Below are 8,521 nucleotides of genomic sequence, written 5' to 3'. Positions count from 1 at the left end.
GCCACTTACTGATGTAAATACTCACCTTTGTTTGACTTCTCCATACACTACCAGTATTCAAGGTTGTTGGTGGTTGTTTTCACAAGGGTCTTCAACGAGGCCCCCAATTCTAATTTAACAGTGAGGTTGAATGAGACTAGTCTTCCGTCCTCAGGTTTTTGGTTTTACATGCACAGCATTAAAACCCAGGGCTAATGGTTTTCAAAATAGATGAGAAAAGTCTTATTTGAGCAAATTGTTATTAAATGGTTGCATTGGTACTAAACTCCGTACTTAAACGTCCTTCAAGACATCCATGTTCTCTGTGTCAGGGTGATCTCATACATTACCATTAAGAGAGTGTCTGTTAAGCCTTTTTTAAATTAGAAGCACATATTGTATTGGTGTAAACAGCATATGTGTAAATAGGTTGGAGTTGAGAAATACCTTTGGTAATATACCTACATAATGAAATCTTGATTAGTGCTCATGTTGTGCATGCTAATTAACTGTTAATGGCTGGTTGGAGTAAGACAGAGTGGTGAAAGGCTGTAAGTTTTTAAAGATCCTTCACCTAAAGAGTGAACAGAAAATACATCAGAGTCAAAGTAATAGATGTTATGTGGAAAAATAAATAAAAACTCCACAGTAGCTAAAATCATGGACAGTCGTGGTTTTAATGGCTGGTTACTATGGTTATAGGAAAACTACATAGCTTATATCATATACATATATGAGGCAGGAAATCCAAAGTATGGGGTTAGGATGAACTTTGGCCAATTCAGTAGCCTAACAGTAGCACCATAGCATGGACACTTGCTCAACCAATAGTCTGCCTGCTGGTTGCTACCACTTCTTCAGATACAGTGATATATGTTCCTATTTTAAATGTTTGTTACTACAGTCGTTTATTTCCTTGCGGTGCACCACAAACTGTTATTATTCGCAGTCCTGGAGCACAAACCATTTTTTGATACTCCTCAAAATTACACGTTTGAATAATTAAATGAATAAAATAAACATGCACCTACAGCAGCAAATGAATGGCAACCACTTAATTAGCAAACCTTTGGGGCTTGCACAGTAAGTTGAATCGATTATTAAACATTGCTGCCCTGACTAGTAAATACCAGTTAGAGTAATTGTTCATATTTTATTAAAATACAACAACTGGCTCTAAGATGTTATGCAGCCACTCAAGGAACAGGAAGCTAAGCATTGGTCAATAATGCCAACCCTCTCTTTACCTATGACAGGAGGGAATGTACAATTGGGTAAATAATAGTTTGATCCACTGCTGGATTAATAAGTTTGCTCACTTTCAAAGAAATTAACTTTTTAATAGTAGCTTCTTAATGGAGAGAGATTCAGGGGGAAAAAGAACAGAAAAGTTATAAACTGATCTGCATGTCATTGAGTGAATGACATGCTCTCTTTAAATTTTTTAGGTTTCTTCATTGCCGCTTGGAAACTTGAAGGTTCAGCTTCCTCCAGGATTGAGCAACCCAAAGCATAATGTTTCCACCTCTGTGCTGAGATGGTGATCTTTGGGTCATAATCAGCATTTCAATTCCTTTAAACATGTCAGGTTGAGTTGATGCAAAAGAGCTTGTTTTTGGTTTCATCTGACCACAGCACTTTCCCCCAAGCCCTCTCTGTATTATTTATTGTCCAGTGGCAAACGTGAGACAGACCTGTACTAGACTGGACTGCTCATTTCTCTGAAGTGAAGTGAGCCAACTTATAAATTCACAGGGGTAATTAAGTAAGTATTCCCCCAAATGACAAATCATAGCTGTCTAAACAAAAATAATTCTGTAATGGTTGACTGGACAAATGTTTGTTTAGATGTGAGGCATGGGGCCAGTGGCGCAATGGATAACGCATCTGACTACGGATCAGAAGATTCTAGGTTCGACTCCTGGCTGGCTCGAAGCAGTTGTTTTTTTTTTTTTGGGTGGCTGAAGCTCAGGATCTCGAGCAGGTCATCTACTGATCACTACCAGAAGGTAGTGGTTCCACCCCTGCCTCCCCCAGTCTGCATGCCAAATATCCTTGGGCAAGATACTAACACCAAGTTGTGTGAATGTTAGTTAGAAAGTACTTAAAAGCATAGAAGAAAGTGGTGGTGTGAATGGCTGACTGTGGCATGTTGTTTAAAGCGCTATATGACAATCAGGCCCATTTACCATGTAGGCTGTGTCAGCATAAACATGTAGCCACTGTTGTGTAAATGTTAACCTGTAAAAACAGAAAACTTTTGGTGTCATGTACGAACACTTATTCTAATCTCAAATGTACTTTTACAAGACTGTTACAGTTTATGTGTCTGTAAGTATGACAGGTCCACTGCTGTGAATTTTGTCATCAGACTGTGATTACAAGGATCCATGCAGGTGTCCTGTCATTTTTTTTATAAAGTAAGTACATCTGTTGTGTCTGTAAAGCAATGTAGTAGCTTTTTATTTGGCAAACTATAACTATATTACACACTACGGACAGCTCTTTGAGCTAGGTCACATGCTAACTGATGGCTGCAAACTAAGCTAGCACGGCCGCTTTGTCCCCAGTCTGTGCTGTCCTCAAGGAAAAAAGCTTAGTGTTTGAAAAATATGATTTCAAAAATGACTTTCTCCAAAGGATGATACCGGCCACAGCTGGTTGCATCTATCCCCAATGAGTCACACGTCACAAGAAAGGCTGCAACCTATTCTAGCAAGGAGGCCTGGTTTTAACTTAAGTAAAAGCAGGGAAATGTCCTTGAACATTGGAAAAAGGACAAATCACATGTGTAGTTTGCGAGACATTTTATGACTGACATCAAAACAGTCAAATCAGTATGCAAAAATGGTTACAAAAGTCTGTCTATTTAAAGTTTTCTGTGGTGGTACCTGGTATTGTGTTAAAATACAGCAGCTGGTGGCCCTTCAAATCTGCCACCTGCAGTGCATCATACAGGCCTCAGATTAGCAGCTACAAATGACACATTTCAGTATATTACTTGCAGTGCTTGGGCTTTAACTTCAGTCAAAGTCTCCTTCAAACCCCAGCCTCAGTGGGAAGCTATACCCCCGTTAATAAATTGTCAGGTACAGATAACAAACTGTCTGAAAGGAGGGAAGGTTTCTGCTATTTAGGGTCTTTACCTCCTGATATAATATGTTCTGAGTAAGCATATTTTGATACTGCAGTATTAGGAGCAATGCATAATGTTCAGTGGATTAAGAAATGTGACATGATGTGAATCCTCACAATCACTGTCACATTGTCCTTTTTTCCTGTTGCTCAGTGAAATGAATTAAGCAGAAATGCTTTCATGAGACAGGAAAAGAAGGGAGAAATTCAGAGGTGCTGCAAACAGATTGAGGGAGAAAAGGGGGGAGGAGGGACATATTTCTCTCTCCAAGATTGATAAAAGAGATATTTCTGTAACTCCAGGCTAATTCAATGAGTAATGCCAGATCTCGCTGGGGATCTGCAGGCCTGGCTTCAAAACAATTAGCTGGAGAATGGGAGCCGTTTAAAAGACAGGGAGATCTTAATACAGCTGTGGGTATTTCCCCATGGAGGACTAATTTTTACAACCTCGTTCCAGGGTCTCTCTCTCACTCTAATACAGCTAGTCAATCTCTGCTGTCTCATTTCACACAGAAGACAATTTTGTGAGAGTTGCTTTAGGGAAAAGAAAGAGAGCAGTGAGGAAAAGAGAAGGGACAGCAGTGCAGACGGAGACTGCAGGGAGATAAGGAAAAGAAGATATAAGACAGTGTGAGGTCCGAGACAGCGTTAGAGAGAAGAAGAGAGAATGTTATGGAGGCAGAAAGAAATACAAAAAGACAATTTAAGAGGAGAAAGACAGAGGGTGGAAAAGAGAGAAGAGTGAGCCTAAACAGTAAAACAAACAAGAACAAAAAGAGACAGGAAGAGAAAGCAACGCCTGTAGAAATAGATGAGGCTCAGCAGAAGTCAGGATGCAGTTGTCTGGGGAGCTTGAAGATTGAACACCCGCTCTCTTTATGAGGACTTCCTGCATGCTGCCCGCTGCATGCTGTAGGCCACTCAGTGAATCCGTTTGTCCAAAGGGACCAATCAGCCAGAGCACCAAAGAACTTAGTCAGCACGTCCTTGTCCACACATGTAATCAGAGTTACTGTTAAACCCTTACCATTGTAAATCACTCTTCACAGGCTCTTAACCCACAGCGTTTTTCACTCTGTAAAACTAAGTTGCTGCCTAGTTTAGCCTCTGTTTGCAAGGCAGCTGCCATCAGCTGAGGTATTCTAACTTGTTTTGTTAGGACTAAAAAGCCAATGCAGAATCTATTAGCTATAATTACTAATTCCTGAACTACAAGTATTTCATTATACCTCAGAAACTGGCTTTCCCTAAAGTTCTCGGATAAATAAAGTCCTTCCTTATCCTACATATGCTAAATAATACCGAGGCATCAATAGACCAGTGTTCCCCGTTCAGTTTCAATTTCCAAGGGGCATTATTAAGGGATACAACGCAAAATGTTCCTGGATACAATTTGACATATCTACAGCTAATCTGAGCAACAAAATGTGACAAAGAAGAATAAGAAAAATGTCGCACAATGTTGTTTCCTCTCTCTGACACTTTTTATTTTGCTTTCTATGCTAAATGTCTGAAAAATGCTTGAGAAACAAAAAATGCAGGAATAAAAGTTCAACAGGAAAAGCCGGCCACAGTCACACAGGACTGGAGGCCGGCTTGAAACCACTTGATAACCACAGGTTGTTAGGAGAAATGCGTAAAGCCTGGCAAGGTTTCGAGTGGTTGCTGGAGGTTGCTCAGCAAGCCTCAGTCATGCAGACCTAGTGACCAGCTAGTGATGCAATTCCGACCACTGGTCGCTAGTGAAAAACATGTCTTCCCTGAACCTTTGGTTTGAGGGTGCTATTAGGAAAGCCAACCAAAGAAGTAAATAAGTAACAGTTGTGCCTTTTAAAAAAGTATTGGTTGCAGTGGTGTGGCACAACTTTTATTTCAAATGTGAACATCCACCATTAACAGTCTCCACTGCACTTTTTGAAGTTCACTACTGCTAGTTAGCAAGAGTTCGCAGAAAAGTGTGCAACTTTCATGCAAATTGAAGGTGACAGATTTCACCTGGCAATAGCCAGCAACTTCCAGAAACACCAAGCTAACTGGACAGGGAATATTCATTTAATATTGATCATCATGCTGGGAGACCTTACATCCTGGCATTCATGTGACACATACCGCCAACTTAAAAAATAAATCCACAAATTTATTTCAGCAAAATCGTTAATTTTAGACATATTTTGCACATCCTGTCAGCAGCACACATACAGCAGCAGTTCTCTACGGTGCAGCAGCTCGTGTCATCAAACTACTCCCACTCACAGCTTCGACTCTCAGTATGATAAATGGACTTTTCCCTCGAGAGTAAACAACAAAGTCATCCAACCTAGACCCTACCAGTCACTGTCATTTCAGGGATAGCAAGTCACAGGTTGCACGGAGCGGAAATACAGTCATTAGGCGCACTGCAGTGAAAGCATGTAGCAAAAGGTGATCATGACCTTAGGCTGTATATGAAACGTTGTGAAGTTTGCTTTCTGTGATATAACAACAGGTTTTTAGACAGCATATGTGTCTTATTTCTGTTCAAGTTCTGGAAAACGTGGTTATTTTTTAGTATCATCATCACACTATCACATTCAGAAGCTCTGGCTGGTGGGAAGGTAACTGTAAATATATATATATATATAACAATCAGAAGAGCTATCTGTTTTAGCTAGTTGCAAATTAACTGCAAATTAAACGTAAAGCCAAGTATTTATTTAACTTTAGCATGTTGCTCCTTTTCATCGTGACTGTTGTTTCTGCTCTTTGTTGTCAAGCTGTGTCCAGCTGATGAAACATTTGTACGAATTTGGCAGGAATCATCAACACCACGAGGAAAAAAAACACACGGACACACAGACACACACACCTTTTCTCACATAGCAGACTTCTGGCTTCCTGCTGACTTGAAGAAAATTGAAAACTCTTGAAGCAAGAGTACCACAGTTGTCAGCCACTTGTGCATTCAATAGCTTCTCCGTGTTCCCTGCTTCTAATTCACAGTTTCGGTATTATTTGCATGTTAAGGTGTCTCTCTCACTTGGGACCAATTAAATGATAAAGCAGCGCTGTACAGGTTTATGTAAATGCACCCCGCAAGAAGCTTGTATTGATAAATGGCGTGGAATTACGAAACAGCAAATAACTGCGGGTGGTGTACGTTATTTTGTCTTTTTTAATTGATAAGGCTGCAGCAGAAAATGTTGTCTCGGGGAGGGTAGCAAGCCTTTCTCAAGGGTCGTTATGTTTAAAGAGAAAAGGGAGCAAAATAATAGACGTGCAGTGGGGAGATGAGGAACAAATACATACTGAAAATTAATGCAGGAGCTCAACAGCTTGTTCAGTTCAGGAAATAAGTGAAAAATGGAGTCTCTTATTGTTGCAGCCAAGATCATTAAAGCTACATTAAGCAATATTTTTTACATGAACATTGAATCAGATGGCTCCCCGAATCAACATCCCGTTTTGCCTTAAGCTACTTTTTCAGCTCATTTTCCTGTTTTGCCTGACCAAAAACACCAAAACAATGCCGGTTCATATAAAACCATGCACAGATGCTCTCAGCCTAGATGCTCACATAAGCTGAGATACACCAGATATTACACAAGGCTGTATTAAAAAAGAAGACAGCGGTGAAGGTTTACCATTCAGCAAGCCCAAGAAACTACAAGTGCGATATGTAACATAACATCTTTGCACTGGCCCGGAGGCAGTGATGTACATCTTATTAAAGTTTATCATGACAGCTGTGAGAGATAATATTGCAGATATGGGAATTACTTTTTTTTTTTTTTTTTTTACATTTTTTACACTGTCTTTGACAGATTACATTCCTTCACTGTTATGATTAAACTGACAAACGCTCAAAATGGTGATGTACTCTAACTTGAAACTATCAAGGGAACAAATAAAACTGTATCCTGCATTCATTTAAGCCTTGTTTGCACCACTTAGTGTCTTTCTTGTATGTTTTTCTTCAGTAAAATCTTTTATATCACTGATTTTCAGTATGCAGCAACCAGCTGTATATCTCCTTGCCCATCAAGGTTTGGATGCAAAGGGGAGCAGTACAAGCCTGTAACAAAACAGACTGGTTTTGTGCTTCCCAGACTTTGTGTTATGAATTCTGTAACAGCTGTAACCATTAACACTGGCTCCTTCTCCAATTCAGAGGCAATAAAATTTTGAAGTTTGCAAGATACGTGATTCAGAGAGGGCTATCTCTGAGGGTCTGAACATAACTTCATGTCTTACACATTTCATGTTGTGTTGCATGAGTTTGGGGCAGTTTGGTTGAGACCATGATCAACTAGTCTGCAAGAACTGTCAAGGCCCCCCTTGCCAGCAAATCAATAGAGTGGTTTGATCACTCATGTTCTTGTGTAACTTATAGTAAGTAGAAGAAAGACTACACGGTTTGTAAAGTCAGATGAAGCAATGACATTTTCAATGAAGGCCAGTAGTAAAGCAACAGCAAACATAAAAGCCCCAAAAAGAGAATCACAAAGTTGTTTTTCACAGCAAACATTCTGACACAACACGGTGGGGAAATCACAGGTATAATAAGTAATACAATCAATCACAGCAATACAGTCACAGCTGAAATGTGTTTATCTTCAGTTTTGGGATCCTAATGTTGTTAAAGCAGTCCCACTGTTATGATTTACATGACACAGGAAAGTAGAAGCCATTGTCACACATATATAACACTGCAGGGGTAGTAGCAGAAGCAGTAGTAGTGGTAGTAGTACAGTGCTCTAATACAAATTAACTGGCAACATCTCCAACTAGTATTTTGTCCTTTTTTTTAAACTTAAAACGTGAAATATAGTTTTTATCATATATCAGAACTGGTAATACATGCACACTCTGTTAGGCTCTTCAAGCACTCAGAAACATTTTCTCTGACATTTAGCAACCCAAACTCCTCAAATCAAATCACTTATCGATTAAAATGCTTGCTAGCTTAGCTACAAAAACCTCATGATGCCACAGTTTTCTGTAGTGATTATGAGTAAATAACATGAGCTCTAAATACAGCAGTGAGATACTATTCAATCCTGTCAAGTGTTATGGCTGCAGTTAGCTAATTGTTAGTTAGTTAAAAGTTGTTGAGCTTTTCAGCTCACAGCCCGACAACACAACAGTAGAGAGAGCACAGACTTTAAGGCGGCGAGGCGCGATTATGCAGCGGCGCTGCAGACCACGCCCCGCCACACACATTAACCAGGTAAAATACATATTTAGGCAGAATTTTGCAAAATATCTATATATTTTTTTAGCAGCATAGTGCTTTTTTTCCAATTATTTTTTAAAAGTCAGGTGAAGGCTCCAAAAGCCCAAAGGCGATATAAGGGTGGCGGCTCACAACAGTTTTTGTTTGCTACATGGATCATTTTAGTTCAGCTGGGTGTCTTTCCTTTTGTTA

General features: G+C 39.7%; 1 non-coding gene across 1 annotated transcript; it reads left to right on the top strand.

The window, feature by feature from the left end:
- Window positions 1–1,839: 1,839 nt before the first annotated feature.
- On the top strand, window positions 1,840–1,912 carry trnar-acg (transfer RNA arginine (anticodon ACG)). Its single transcript has one exon. It is a non-coding gene; the product is annotated as a tRNA-Arg (tRNA).
- Window positions 1,913–8,521: the final 6,609 nt, after the last annotated feature.

Source organism: Pundamilia nyererei, unplaced genomic scaffold (genome assembly GCF_000239375.1).
Source record: "Pundamilia nyererei isolate P.nyererei 1_Seehausen unplaced genomic scaffold, PunNye1.0 scaffold00084, whole genome shotgun sequence".
Taxonomy (NCBI): Eukaryota; Metazoa; Chordata; class Actinopteri; order Cichliformes; family Cichlidae; genus Pundamilia; species Pundamilia nyererei.
The sequence above is the reverse complement of the archived record's forward strand: the minus strand, read 5'-3'. Positions and strand labels throughout refer to the sequence as shown.